General features: G+C 32.6%; 1 non-coding gene across 1 annotated transcript; it reads right to left on the reverse strand.

The window, feature by feature from the left end:
* Positions 1-8,843: 8,843 nt before the first annotated feature.
* LOC146910856 (5S ribosomal RNA) lies at positions 8,844-8,962 on the reverse strand. The gene has a single exon (XR_015021017.1). It is a non-coding gene; the product is annotated as a 5S ribosomal RNA (ribosomal RNA).
* Positions 8,963-16,111: the final 7,149 nt, after the last annotated feature.

Genomic DNA, 16,111 nt, shown 5'->3' on the forward strand with positions numbered 1-16,111 from the left:
GACAAGAGCTCCTCTGATAATATGATGCTTCTTGTAGAGTTTCCTCAGTTCTGGAGTATGTTTCTTTCTATCCACAACAGCTCCTTCTTCATCAAGGACTAAATCACCAACACCATCTTCCAGAATATCCCATAATTCTTCATCTAGGCTCATGATGTAACTGTAAAAATTGGTCTTCCACCAAGAGAACTCTTCAGCATCTCCATTGAACTTTGGAACTTTTCCAACACTGGTTTTCTTACTATCACTATAATCATGTGAGACATTTTTATAGCTAGTATCACTAGAACCAGAACCATTAGGAGGAGGAGTAGTCATGTTTTTCTCAGATCTTTGACTGTTGCACGGTTAAGTGTTACACAACAGACCAAGGCTCTAGATACCAATTGAAGGTGAGAAAAACACAAGAAGGGGGGGTTGAATTGTGTTTTGAAAAATTCTTCGTTTCTCCTAAACAACTGAATACACTGATCAGAAGCTAAGTGAGACAGCTTCTGAAGTGATGATCAGAATCTAAATGCAGCGGAAAAAACAGAGAGAGAGAAGAAGAACGACACAAAGCAATTATACTGGTTCCTTCCACAATCCGGAAGTAGTCCAGTCCCCCTTGCACTTCCAAGGAGATTTCACTAAGAGTAATATCTGATTACAATTGCTCAAGCACACAAGCAAGAGACTTCCTTTGCTCAAGCACACAAGCAAGAGACTTCCTTAGCTCAAGCACACAAGCAAGAGACTTCCTAACAAAACAAAATTACACAGAAAATTGTTTAAGGTTGAACACTTGATATACAATCAGAGGTGCTCACAATACAAATCAGATACAGACTCAATGGACTTAAGAATTTCTAAGATATGACTATAAGACAAAGAAATTCTAAGTGAATGCAGAACAATTTCAGCAGAGGTTTGGTACTTGTAAAAATGTTATGAGTCTTTCGTTCAGTGTTCATGCATTACCAAATCTCTAGGTCTTCACTCCTTTATATAGAGGTGTGAAAGAGACGTTGTGAAATTGCCAGCACACCAAAGAGTCGTTGTTGAAGCTTGATCTTTCACCAATGATCTTTTGCCTGATTTGGTTGTTGTCCTATGAAGAACAAATTTGAAATCCATTCCTTATCCAAAGGAACATCTATGCAGGCGTAACCATATTCTGGAGCTGTTTTCTTGTCTTGTAGCGTGGACACAAAACAGAGTAGTGGAGAACGTGGTTGTACAATTCGTACAAAGTACAATGTCAACGCTTTCGTCCAAATTGCAAGCACAAGCCTTCAAACACCTTTGAAATGACCGTTGCAAAATTCCACTAATCCTTTGTTTGTGTTTTCGAATCCAATAGACAGCTTTTGCATTGATAATTCTTCAATTCTTGAATCTTTTGCAAATCCAGTTGAGATTCAGCTTCTGGTGAAATAGCTTCTGATGAGGCAGCTTCTGATGATATGACTTCTGCAGCTTCTGATGATGCAGCTTCTGATGATATGACTTCTGGACTTCTTGTCTTCAGGAGCACTATCCTTACTTCAGAAGCGCTTTTTCTCTTCAGTAACAAGTTGCCTTCAGGAGCGTCCAAGCTTCAAATTTTTGTTGTTTCCTTTGCTCTTTATTTGCTCATTCAGAACCAATGATGATGTAACTTTATAATTATGGTCCTGTACACTTGAACAAATATTAGCTAGTCCAATTTACAATTTTTAATACCTTGTTATCATCAAAACTCTTTAAGGTTCATTGTTAAACACATTTTGCTCCAACACATAGCTGTACGAATGCCTAAACCACCTTGAGATTTGGGCTTAGTCAAGTTCTTCCAATTCACCCAATGACAATAGTTTCTTCCCCATATAAAGGAACGCACCATGGCATCAATATTATCACAAATACCAGATGGAAGCCAAAGGTTTTGCATAGTATAAATAGGCATGGCATGGCAGTCACAACACTTTTGGCTAAAGTGACTCGACCTGATCTACTACGTAAATTTCTTTTCCAACCTGCCAACCTACCATTTATCTTGTCTAGGATATAATGAAAATCAGAATTTTTAACTCTACCAGACAACATAGGAAAGCCAAGGTACTTACCAAGTTGCGAAGTATGGTTAAATTGAAGGACATATTCAAATTTGTTCTTTTTCGGTCGAGGCACATTTGAGGATGTCATAAATTTTGACTTTTGAATGTTAATCTTCAATCCTGAAGCCAAACAAAAATTTTGCAACACATCTCGGACCAATTTAACTTGTGACGTCTTGGCTTCAGTAAAGAGAAGACAGTCACCAACAAACAATAGATGGGAAAAACTAGGACCCTCTCTTGAAATACTTATTGGCTTCCAAATGTTGTTAGTAACTTGCTGTTGTATCATTAAAGATAATTTTTCCATGCAAAGAACGAAAAGGTACGGTGAGAGTGGATCACCTTGTCTTAATCCCCTCTTAGGTTTGAAACTATCAAGTTTTTCACCATTCCACTTAAGGGAAAGAGAAGAAGAGGTAATGCAACTCATGATTAAATTTATAATAGAATGAGGAAACCCAAATTCAGATAGAGTTAATTTCAAGAAGTTCCAATCCACTCTATCATAAGCTTTTTCAAAGTCCACTTTAAACAATAAAAGTCCTTTCTTACCTTTTTTCTTGTGCATGTGGTGAACAATCTCTTGCGCAATTATGGCGTTATCAGAAGTACCTCTATTAGGAATGAAAGCGCTCTGGAAAGGGCCAATAAAATCATTCAAGAAAGGTCTGATACGGCTTACTATAACTTTAGAAATAGTCTTTAGTTAATTAGTTAAATTATTAATCACTTGATCCCAATTACGATTCAATATCTATAGTGTTTTTTTATTATATATATATATATATATATATATATATATATATATTAAGTAGAAGTTACCCTCCATTAAAAGTATTGTATTTAATCTTTTATCCTTTTTACAATATTGCTTATTACTTAAAGTATTAATAAAAAATAGTTAAATCCTAGTTTAAAATATGAAAAATCTCACTGCAGTAGGAAAGGTGATTTTGGGTTAGATTATTTATTATTTCAATTATACATTTAAACAAATTTTTCTACAATAATGCTATATTTTTTATGTCATTGAAAAGTATAAAATTTTATATTATATTTATTTTATATTATATTTATTATATTGTTAGTGTAATTTAAAAAGATAAGCATATAGTTACAATTTGAAATCACAAAACATCTATAGGTATAATTTTAATCAAAACCTAATTAATTTCATAAAAAAAAATATTGTTTACAATTTACACGCATTAGCATAATAAAAAGTAGGGACAGAAGGATACGGAATGCTCGTATAAACTTTAGTCACTATAATCCCTCTATTTTCCCTCTAGTCACACCACTCGGTACTCATTGCATCAAGTTACTTGTCTCGCTAGAATTAAGAAAGAAGAGAATTAGAGTGGGAGAGCGGCACGAGAACATGATTTTTATTGTGGAGTCTGAGAGGTGTAAGAGCATCTCCAATGGAGGGTCCTTACTTAACAAGGACCACTCCCCGTTAAGGACCCTCCATTGGAGGAAGAAAAATTGAGTCCCCGTTAAGGAACGGGCAACTATATAAGGACCCTCTCTCTCCTGAGTAACTAACGGGTCCCACGTTTAAAAAAGTAATAAAATGTGTACTACTTGGTCCCACTTGCATAAAGAAGTAATAAAATGTGTACTACTTGGTCCCACTTGCATAAAGAAGTAATAAAATGTGTACTACTTGATCCCACTTGTAAAAATGAGTAATAGATAAATTATTTTGTTTAATATGTAAAGATAGTGGAACATATTTAAATATTTTTCATTGGAGTCCTTATTAGTGTATTGCCATTGGAGTCATTGAGTCCTTAATAGGTACTTTTATTAAAAAATTATAAATAAGTAATGTGTCACGTGGGGTCCATTTAAGGAGTCCTTGTTAGGAAACTACCATTGTGGATGCTCTAAGAAGAAACAATATTTTGATGCTCTAAGATCAAAGAGAGAGGGAATTGTCACCTCAACACTCCATATAATGGTGAACGTAATAGTTACAAAGTTCATTCAACTAATTAATGTCTGTCCCGTGGAACTCATTGAGATTTAATCTCATCTTTCATTGTTTTGTTCTCAAAAAGCATGAGCATACTGGGAAACTGATAAGCATGATATAGAGATGTAGTCCTTCAAGTGTTTTTTTAAATAGTCTAGTGATTAAATATTCAACTTTTAAAGTAAATAAATGAGAATCTAGAGTTTGAACATCGATCTATGTATATAAAATACAATGTTTATATCAACATAGCTAAATTGATGGTGACGATGTTGTCCTTGAAGTTATGTCGAGTATATGAACTTATTGAATAGTACTTGTGAATTTTAGTACTTATTAGAGATGAAATTATGAAGTTCTTAAATTTTGGCGTTACAATTTCTCTCACAACGAACCAAAGAGAACTTTAAGGCATGAAAGCTACATGACTTTCTTCCCATCTTTCTCATCTTTCATTTTTTTCCTTTCATATTGTCTATTCTATCTGTGCCTAAAGTTGCCAAAGATAGAAAAATTGAAGTCAGAGGATCACAAACCGAGCTCCCTTCTATCAATATTTTTCACCCATCTAACTCATTTGTCCTTTATTAATTAATCTTTTTATTCAAATGTTGCCCCAAATAAAAATAATAGTTGTGATGAATCGAGTGGCTGAGATAAAGAATAAATAAGAAATGATTAAAACTCTAATGTGAACAAAAGACAAATGATTAAAACTCTAATGTGAACCACGTCAATTGCATTTTCCCATTATCACATGTTGTAAGGCAGGTGAGCCAAATCTTGGAAGTAAAAATATAAGACCACCATATGTGTTGGGTCAGTCTTATTCATAATTCATAGACCCTGCCTACATTGCTCAAACATTAGTAAAAGCACTAATCGAAAGTTGATTTCCCATCAATTTTGGAAGTAAAATTAATTTATCAAAAGATAAGTTATTATAAATTGAACAGCTCAACATTCAAAATTCAGCAGAAGTCATCAAGAATGTTTTCTCTAAGAATGTTGCTGTTGTTAATTCGGAGCGTTTAATTAAATGGAATTGCTTAAACTTCTCATGCATTATTCTCAACGTCGATGGAAGTTGTCTTGGAACTCCGCAACGTGCTGGCTTCGGAGGTCTCATTAGAAATTCTGTCGGTCGCTATCTTTCCGGTTTCTCTGGTTTTATTTCCAATTCGGAGGACATTTTGCTAGTGGAGCTCTCTGCAATCTATCATGGGTTATCTTTGGCTCGTGATGCATATTGCGGAATTGGTTTGCTATCTACTCTCTTCTCTGCATTGGTCTCATTACCGGTCCAACCAAGAATTATCACATTTATGCTGCTCTCATCCAAGACATAAAGGACATGATACACCTCAGCAATGTTACTATCGTTCACACCCTTTGGGAGGGAAACCAATGCGCTGATTTTTTGGCTAAAATGGGAGCTTCATCTGATCCTGATTTGTCTATCCATTTGTCTGCTCCTGTTGAGATGAATGACCTTCTTAGGAATGATGCTTGGGGAGCCTTCTTCCCTAGGGGCTAGTTTTTGTTTACCTGTTTAGGCTTTTTTCTGTTTTCTTTTTCTGTTTTGTTCTTTTTCCCTTGTAACAAAAAAAAATTGAACAGCTCAAACGTATTCGGTTGCCCTGTCGTGATACCTATTAGTAATCCTACCATGAATGTCTAGATAATGTTGCTTCCCAGTAGGAAAAGCAACCCATTGGATGCTCACTCAATTTTGGAATAGAATAAATTTTGCTCCTTCTTGTGGGAATTGGATATCCCACGGTATTAGCAGGAAGCTGTCCAATCTAGAATTGTCGATCAAGATTGATTTACTATATCAAATCGAGTTTACATTATAAACTGTTTGATCTTAAATAAACGGTTGTGATCTACAACAACATGAAACTGCATGACTTTAACACGGCAGGAGATCCAGGTCCTTTGTTGTGTACATTTTTTTATATATAAAAATAAACGATATTCATTATTCAAATTGATAGAATACATCGATAAAATAGAAATCCAAAGTTGCTAGAAACAAAAATGATGAATCTGCAAACAAACTCACAACATTCATGTTAATAACATAAAACGGCATAGTACGCATGTCTACAAATATGAATATATTAAAACTACAGAAATAGTCATGTTTTCTGATTTACAACGTTGATGACGTAAAAGTCATTTATAGAATATGCACTTAATTAAAGTTAATATTTCAATCTGAATCAAATAAACACCGCACTAAGACAGGAAATAAAAAAATTAACCTCACAAATACAAGAAATCAAAATAAACAAAGTTATGTTATCATTAAAAAAAACAAAGTAGTGTTAAACCACGAAATCTCAAAAACAAACGAAACAAAAACCTAAAATATGTCAAAATCACCTATTTAACTAAAAAGAAATAAAAACAATTTCAATAACTGATTTCGAGTCAAAATTGATCTTATATAATCTTTCTTCAGGAGATCAACGAGAAGAAAAGTTGTGAGGACTCATGTTTAAAAATGGTAAAGAGATAGGTTCTCCCCAGTGTTGTTGTCTTGTTCTTGTTGTGTACATGTGGATTCTTTTAGTTTTCATTTTCATACAGTCACCACGTGCATTATCTCGTACCGACAATCACATCACAAGATGCCATTTCATTTTGATTTTTTAGGCAAGGTGCGTCATTATATAGATCATCACCAATTTTCTTTTTGTCTTCACTGCTTTTTCCCGTGATATTTTCTTTTTCCACTTTTTCATAATGGTATACTATCCTTTTTCTTTGACACTCGTTTTGTTCGTGTTATTTGCGCATAAACAACATACTCAGCATCATTAGATAATCAAAAAGTGATTATTGTACATGATTGTTGAACTTGAAACCCATTTTCCCCAGAATCATTCAATCAAAAAGTGATCATTTACATGATTGTTCAAACCTGTCTGTCGTATACTATTTCTAATTTTCTTTTAACTTTCGTTTATGTTAAAAAAAAAAAAAGGAAAATGCGAACAAGTGCCCTAAGGGCATTGTTTAAGCATCTAAAAGTAGCAACTTTTGCATTGGAAATTGTACGGTTATGACTTTAACATGTGTTGGACTTGTATTTTCAAGACATGGTTTCTTTTTGTGGGTTCCTTAAACAATGCCCTTAGGGCACTTGTTAGCAAGACCCAAAAAAAATTATCCATTTTCATTGTGGAATGAAGCTTCATTTAAATTAAATGCAATTTTAATACTTCTGTTTTGATAAAACCGCAATTTTGATCATTCTATTTTAATTACATAGTTTTAGCCTCCACTTACATAAATTTCAAACAAACTACTCCCTCCGTTTCAAAATCATATCCAATTTTTGCAAAGTGCACTATTCACTTGACTTACTTTGACCATACTTTTTTACTAATGTATACATGCAAATATTAGCATGTAAGATGTTGTTTGATTTGTCTCGACAAATATTTTTAAAATATTAAAATTTTATAATTTTTTACTTTAGATAATTAAAGATATTAACGGCGAAAATTGTGCATTGGCATATGTGAACTAGTTGACTTGGACATGTATTTTGAAACGGAAGGAGTATAATTTTGACCATCAATTTAATGATAGAAAACAACTTGGATGAAATGGCATTAAAAAATTTGACAATGAAAGCCGTGTCATATCATGTAATTTAATTTTTGTCAAAAAGAAAATAAATGAATGCTATTCACTTGTATTTTATTTTAAAATGATCTTCAAGTAATTTATATTTTATTTTTCAGCAACCTTTTTAATATTGAACATTAGACTGAGTAAATATTATTGATAATTTTATACCACTCAGGATAGATTAAAGAATTTATAAAATGGGCCCCACAAATGTAATAGGAAATTTTGTTTTTTTGAACAATGTAATAGTAAATATTAAATAAAAAATATATTATAGTTGTTAAATACAATCAGTTAAAAAGAGTTAAATGCATCACGTATTATGTATTAGAAATTAGAAAACCAACATTTGGATGAGCTTTAACATTGATAATATATTATTTATTTATTTTACAAAATATTATATATATGATATAGCTACCAAAAAGTATAAGTATATGATATATCTACCAAAAAAGTATTGGAAATATGATATAACTGCACTTGCACCTTTCGGTTTCAACTGTCACGGCTAAATGTGGAAATATAAGGGGGGAAGAGTAGGAATAAGGGAAACTTTTTTGTTTTTTTTTATGGAAAGGGAAACTTTTTCTTGTATTTTTGACGAAAAGGATATAGGAATTAGTCGACAACGGTTGGACTTTACCGTATAATAATGCATAATTTACACTAGAGTCTTTTAAGTTTAAAGTTTGTAAAAACTTACTTGGGTTGACTTAGTGGTATTGGCTTGGGACCTGGGAGTGTGCTCCTCCTCAAAGTCTCTGGATCGATTCTCTCTGGTGCCAATTGCCAATTTAGGTGGGCTTGCTTAACTGCAGAGTTCTGATGGGATCCGGTGCATTAGTGCTGGTATGATCGCACCTGAAAGTAATACGCTCTAATTGTATATAAGTGTTTGTTCGTTACGAAAAATATTAAATTTCGACGATTAACAAAAACATTAAAAATATATAAAATTCTTAAAATTTTCTAGAAGAAAAAAAAGGGTGGGAGAGGTGCAACACAAGGACTTCTCAGGAGGTCACCCATCCTTAATATTTTCTAGAAGAAAAAAAAGGGTGGGAGAGGTGCAACACAAGGACTTCTCAGGAGGTCACCCATCCTAGTCTAGAAGAAAAAAAAGGGTGGGAGAGGTGCAACACAAGGACTTCTCAGGAGGTCACCCATCCTAGTACTACTCTTGCCCAAGCACGCTTAACTGCGGAGTTCTGATGGGATCCGGTACATTAATGCTGGTATGATCGCACCTGAAAGTAATACGCTCTAATTGTATATAAATGTTTGTTCGTTACGAAAAATATTAAATTTCGACGATTAACAAAAAATGTTTAAAGTTTGTAATAGATTTGTCATTTAAGTTATTTTGGTCACACATAAATTTAAGTTTGTAAACATTTTCGATTTAATTCTTTCGCCACATCGTTTTTGTAATGTTTAGTTAACAGTTAACATAATAACTAAATTGAAAACGTCTACAAACTTAAAGGAGCTCAAAAGGGGCTCTGAGCCATGCTTACAAAGTTAGGAACAAGAGGGGCTCCGTGCCATGCATGTACCCTTATATAACAGTTCAAGTTAGGGGTGTTCATGGGTTGGGTCAACCCAGAAAATCCGGTCAAACCCACTAAAAAAATCCAAAAATTTGGGTTGGGTTGGGTAATTGGGTGGGTATGGTTTCTAAAAATGAAAAACCCATAAAAATAAATGGGTTTCGGGTAAAATCAGACCCAAACCCAAAAAACCCACTTACCCAATAATGTTAATATTTTATATATTTATTTTCATAGGGTAGAAGAAAGTTATATTTTCCAAACACACACATTGTACCCTATATATTGAAAATCAAAACATACTAGAGTTACAAATTAATATGTTGCATTTTTTGGTTATTTTGATACTAATGCAATTTTATGTCATGCAACTTTAGTTTATTGCAAGTATTTTATGATGGAATTTATTATTTGATATTCTATGATGCATAAAATTATAGTAAAATAAGTTAAACATTTTGTTTAAGAAAATTAAAAAGTAGAGTACTATTTTAAAACAAAATTATGAGGACTTGTCATTTAGTCATTTAATATTAAAAAAATAGAAAAATAAGTTGGGTAACCCATTATCCAATCCAACCCAACCCAAAAATTAGTGGGTTTGCCCAAACTCACCCAATAGTATAACGGGTGGTTATTTTACCTCACCCAAACCGGAGTACCCTATTCGGTTTGGTTTTGGGTTTGATCAAACTCAACCCAAACCCACCCACGAACGCGGCAAAGGCTACGGTAGGAGACCTATTCATGTCTCCTACCCTAAACGGCACCAACGAACACCCCTAGTTCAAGTTACAACTAGTTTTTTTTTTATTTTAGAGACGAGACTAGCACTATATGTAACTCACAACTGCGAATTTGAGTGAGGACATTCAACTTAACAATATTAATATTGCATATTGGGTTACGCTTTAAGTATTTTTATTTTGGAATACACGGGAATTAGCTAAAACAAATCATATTTATGGATTGGAAATAGTAGTGACGAGTATTCTCGGTAATCATATATGCTCCCTTTTATTTTTAAATGAATTTTTGTTTTGGAAAATTAAAGTTAAAATCAAATTGATTATCGTTGTATTAATGTCGACGTGATTTCTTTGCTAAAAAAAGAAGGTCGACTGATTTCTGTAACAAAAAAAAGGTCGACGTGATTTGTATCCAAAACAAAATAATGGTAAAGATCTCGCCGGCTGCAACAACAACCTTCTGACCGCAAGAGATTTATATATTAAAAATAATCGTTGACTGGTGGATATTGCATCAACAGTGGAAAGATGATATCCTTAGGAGTTGTCCTTTGAATAACGATAAAGGAGAGGGTTTTGCTTGCTACATGAACATGAGCCGTGCTATTTTTATCGAGAAAATACACATCGCGAATGTATAGTGAATAAATCAGAGCCATTGGATCCTGAAATTGTTTAGAATACACAGAGTAGATGACAATGAATAAAGCTTGTTGCAATTACATTTACATCTGTCGCGACGTTGTCGTGAGAAAAATATTCGCGATAACTAGCATCAGGATAGCATTCTGTAACCTTGTTCTAATATTTTATCAAATCATATTAATTTGTCATGATATCTCTCCGTGCATGCGAAACACCATTATGAGAAGCCAAGGAAATGCAAGGGAGCAAAAGGAAAACATTATGCAATATGAATCAGGGATGTCAATGGATATCCATGAATACGAGTACAGTAGTATGATATTCGTCCCCGCCTCGTTGGATAAATATGGTACCCGTCCTCATCCTCATACCCGTGCGGGTATCTCTATACGGTGATCCACGGGCATTTAGATACTCACGGATATTCGCAGGTACCCATGGATTTTTGAATAAATTCTTTTTTTTTGCGCAAAGAAAAATACTTTTTTCATTGCCTACAAACTTCAACTTTTAAACATCTATACATAACATATTTCATTCAAATTTCATAAACCATACCATAATTCAAACAAGTTCATCTTACATCATCCCATGCAAATTCACCATACCATAAAGCATACAAAATTCATGATTCTTACATCCAAAATCTTATATATATATATATATGTGTGTGTGTGTGTGTGTGTGTGTGTGTGTGTGTGTGTGTGTGTGTGTGTGTATTTTAGTAATTTACTTAATTTATTAACGGGTACGGATACCCGCGGGCACGAGTATCATCAAATTCGTGTCTGTGTCTATTAAGTAACGAGTAGTTAAATAGTACTCGTTTATTATACTCGCGGATACCTGTTTAGCTACCCGCCCAGTGCCCATGACGGATTTTATCCACGGATACGCGCGGGTATGGATTTCTTTTCCACCCTAAACCTGATGCAAGAGAATTGCAAAGACATTTAGGAGAATAAAAAATAATTACTTGTGGTCAGTACAAAAGGAAAACAATATTGCTCCTGATGGTTATCTTCTTCCTCTCATTGTGAAAAAATATAGACAACGATGATAACCATTAAGAGCAAGTGCATTGATTCATGCATTTTGAGCAAGCACTTGGGGTAGCAAAATTGAAAAGTCTTCCTATCACACTTCCAAGTAATTATATCAATTATGAAATTATCGATTAGATTTAAGGCTAAAAAAATATCTACTAAGCATATTAATTTTATTTTTTCTTTTAAAAAATTAATTGTTGTTGTATTTTTCAAGACACGATCAATTTTTTTAATAAATTTTGCTCTTAAAAATATCTCCTTCTCCTTAATTTTAAATTGCAATAAACAAAAATAATTAAAATTGTTATTTAAGAAAAATATTTTAATTAACCTTTTTTTTTACTTTTTTAATTCGTTCACGCAAACATTAAACCACACAAAAATAGTATAATGTTAAATAGAACAGTACATTTTTAAATTGTTGAATGACATTTTTATCATTTAAAATATTTATAAACAAAAAGGTTTGTCTAAAAGATATATTTGTTAAGATATATCAACCCTTAAAATAGATTTCAATTATATTAAAGAATAGTTTTCGCACTTACGTGTGCAGGATATTTTGATTTAAAAAATTTGATAAATGACCTATGTTTTTTCTAAGTTTACAACTACACGAAACACAACTATCACATATCATATGCTCTCTTACTAATGCTAACACTTTTAGATAATCACCATATTCTAAAATTTTGTCAGAATATGTTTATTTAGGTACTTGTGAGTTTAACTCCGTTAGTGGAGACATTGCATTATATATGTCAAAATTGGAGTTCGAACTCCGGATTCTTTACTTGTTCAAATTTTGAATTCTTCACTTATTCAAATTTAAAAAGGTGAAATTCTATCTACTGGACTTAAAAAAAAAAAAGTGTATTCATTTATATCCATTTAATACCGTGTCATTTTTTATGTTGAACTATTTTAAACTCAATTTAAATTTCAAGTAAATTGATCTACAAGGTATTGATAGTAAATAAAATTTTAGGGTTGAAAAGAATCTTCCGTAGATCAAACGGCAAACGCACCGTAAGAGGGAAACGGGACACAACTTTGACACCGTTTTCACGCCATGAGTTTATACATACTCTGATTTCGGTGGCCTTTCCGTTTGAGCAACAGTAAAATTGGACCTTCTTTCACTTCCACTTGTGCTTTTTTTTTTTTGTTTACATTTTACATACATAACATGACACGACATGGTGGAATAAAGTCAATAAACTCTTAACATTATTTTGTCGGCCAGCAGCCAAATACAGACATTTTAGATGAAATTGCAAGTCCTTTTTAATATATATATATATAGGTTTTGCTAGAAGACATTTTTTATGAAGGTGTCTTTTAGCAAAGTAATAACTAAAAAGTAGAAATTACACATTGGGATGTGGATTGAAATACTTAAATCACTTTTGATGGTGCAATTCATTATACATCGTTTAATTTGGACTTGACTCTACAATATCATATCACTTTGATACAATTTTTTAAACCGTATGTTTGAGAATTTTTGAATGATACTAATTATTTGATGTCATCGAGATTCTAGTTGATTGAATTGCTTCTCATGTAAATACCCATGATATTGATTATACAGTTAAAACTCTATAAATTAATAATATCAGGACCGGAGAAATTTATTAATTTAGAGAGTTATTAATTTATCGATAAATTAATAATTATTAATTTAAAGAGTTTTTAAGTAATTATACTGTATATACCAAACAAAAAGGCAAATTAGTCTATGCCTCTTAGAATTACGTTGCAGCGAACTTTGGGACTCGACGTAAATTAGTAACTACTGTGTTCATATGCATTGGAAATCAATAATGACTTCCAAACAGACTTGAACTTTAAAGGAAAACAGACAACTATTGAATCATATTTCAATAGAGTGTAATATATTTTTTTCAGTTTCTATGAATTATTAATTTATGATTTTCTTAGGACCGAAAATTATAAAGGGATCTTCCGAAAAATTATTATCTTATTATTTTATCGAGTTTTTCAATTTTTTACATTGACCCAAGTCGGGACCGGACAAATTTATTATTTTAGAGAGTTTATTAATTTACCGAGTATTAATTTAAAGTGTTTCTACTGTAATTGGTTGTGGTTCTAAATATTAAAGAATTATTCGCTTTATGATCAACTCTCACGTTTAAAGCGTTGAGTCATGGTTAAATAAGAATTTTATCCTCATCCTCTATAGATAGTTATTGATTCTTTTTCTCAAACACTAGAACATCGACCCGTGCATCGCACGGGTCAAACCAACCAAAAAAAGTCATGAATAAGTTTTACCGGATAACTAAAATGTAATTGAATATATTTCTTTTTTAGGGGAATTGAATAGTTCACATGATGATTATGATGTATTACACAATTCATATTAAATTGACATCGTTAGAGTTTGAGGCTTGAACAAAGAGAGACATTAATATATTTTAGAAAATTGCTATTTAGAATGATGCAGCCACAAATTTTAAGCGCGATACCTAAAGAAACTTATATTGAATAGTTAACAAAACTTAATCATTTTCCGTCACTTCAAATAAGATATTCAAGAACATGGTAGGGTTTACAAAACTTGAAACTTAAAAGTAAATTTGCAAGTTGTTACTCGTTAATCATTCCAACACCTGTAACCAATAAGATCAACATGCCTCAATGACTTATAAGATTCCAACTGTAACCAATATCTTCATTCTTATGTGGAATGTGTTAGGATTTACTTTATTATTTACATGATATCAAATCCTCAATGACTTATAGTGACACGCAAAGCAATTTTAAAAATGAATAATAGTATCATAGTAAGCTTAGAGAAGGCATCATACTATGAATATAACTCGATCAACTTACTATTAACGAAGCCTCAACAAATTCACATCTAAACCCTACAAAATATTCCTTTGGATGACTTAAAAATACTAAACCAATTGCCTTCCACAACCTCATAATCTAGGGCTATATACAAAACAATCCAAAGCACTACAAATGGAAAACTTCAAAATACTGTAAAGATCCAATATGCAGACCAATTAAGAGAGACTGACAACATGACGATCCCCAAACTAATTAATTTATTCGATAAAGAATAGACTGACATGTTAAAAGATGCAGGAAAAAAATGTGACACTTCATTCCAGCTCTCTCCACAAAAACATGTCTACTCTTAAAATAACAAAAACAGGACCTCAATATCTCTAAAAATAACAAACACAGAATCACAATAGTGCCAATTACTGCTAGGAAACAATAACAGAGATTGATACAAAACTGGGCGTGGGATTTGGCTGCTCCATTCAAGACATACTCGTAGACTGCTACTGATGAATAATTTGCCCAAAACTCCTGAACATCTTTGGCAAACTGCTCTGAACGAAAACAATTTCTTCTCGAATGAGTACGAATTCTCACCTCCTAATACTGATGCAATTGTTGTTTGTCGTCCATGTATCTGCTAAACCATCAAGAGTATGAATGAAAATAACGTACGGCAGGGAAATTAGAGCAACATATAAGTATTTTGAATCCCCGAATATTAGTTCACCACTTATGCTGAAAATATATACAATCTCACAAAAAAAAGTTGTTGAGCATGAATCCATTGTTTAAAATCACAAAAAGAAGCTATTCCAAAATAAGTCTCATCTCAATCCATCAAAAAATAATTATGTAGAATCCAACTAAAGTGCACTTAACCTATGGATAATGAAGCATACGACAGGATGGTTACAACTTACAAAAAACAAAATGTTGATGCATCACTATTGAAAAACCTAAATACCACGAAAACATAAGTGTCTCTGATATGAACATCATATCATATTAAATATAGAACACAATATGAAATTTCATAGCATAATATTACCTTATGAGAAGGCAATCAATTTATTTGATATTTTTAATTATTTTCTTTGTTGGTATACACCAAATATGAGCTACTCTAGCTTTCATCTTAAAATCTCTCTTTCCTCTAGTAACAGCTATAAGAGCGGAGTGTAAGTGTTGGCCATAAGGAATATTATTAGCTTAAGATAAGAAGAATTGAAACCTGACCTGAAAATGATGACAGAGCAATTTCATGAATCCGAAGTTGGCAGAATCGGGAGAAGAGATTCGAAGAGGTGAACCTCAAGCAAATATAGTTTTAGTGATATTGGTATAGTTTAGTGAATGCAAGCAAATATAGTTCTACTTTTATGGATCGTGTGATGCGTTGCTTCACAACTAAAGAGATGGAAATATGGCAAAATTATAGCAAACTTCGTAACAAAATTCGTCTGGCCAAAATTATAGCAAACTTGATAACAGAATTCGGCTGGCATTAATTAAGTAAGATGACCAATGACTAAAATTGAATGGCGCCTAAATGTGTAAGATCCAATGGTTCAAAAAAGTG

This window comes from Medicago sativa, chromosome 7 (assembly GCF_051527215.1).
Source record: "Medicago sativa cultivar Bolivia chromosome 7, Bolivia_mono, whole genome shotgun sequence".
Taxonomy (NCBI): Eukaryota; Viridiplantae; Streptophyta; class Magnoliopsida; order Fabales; family Fabaceae; genus Medicago; species Medicago sativa.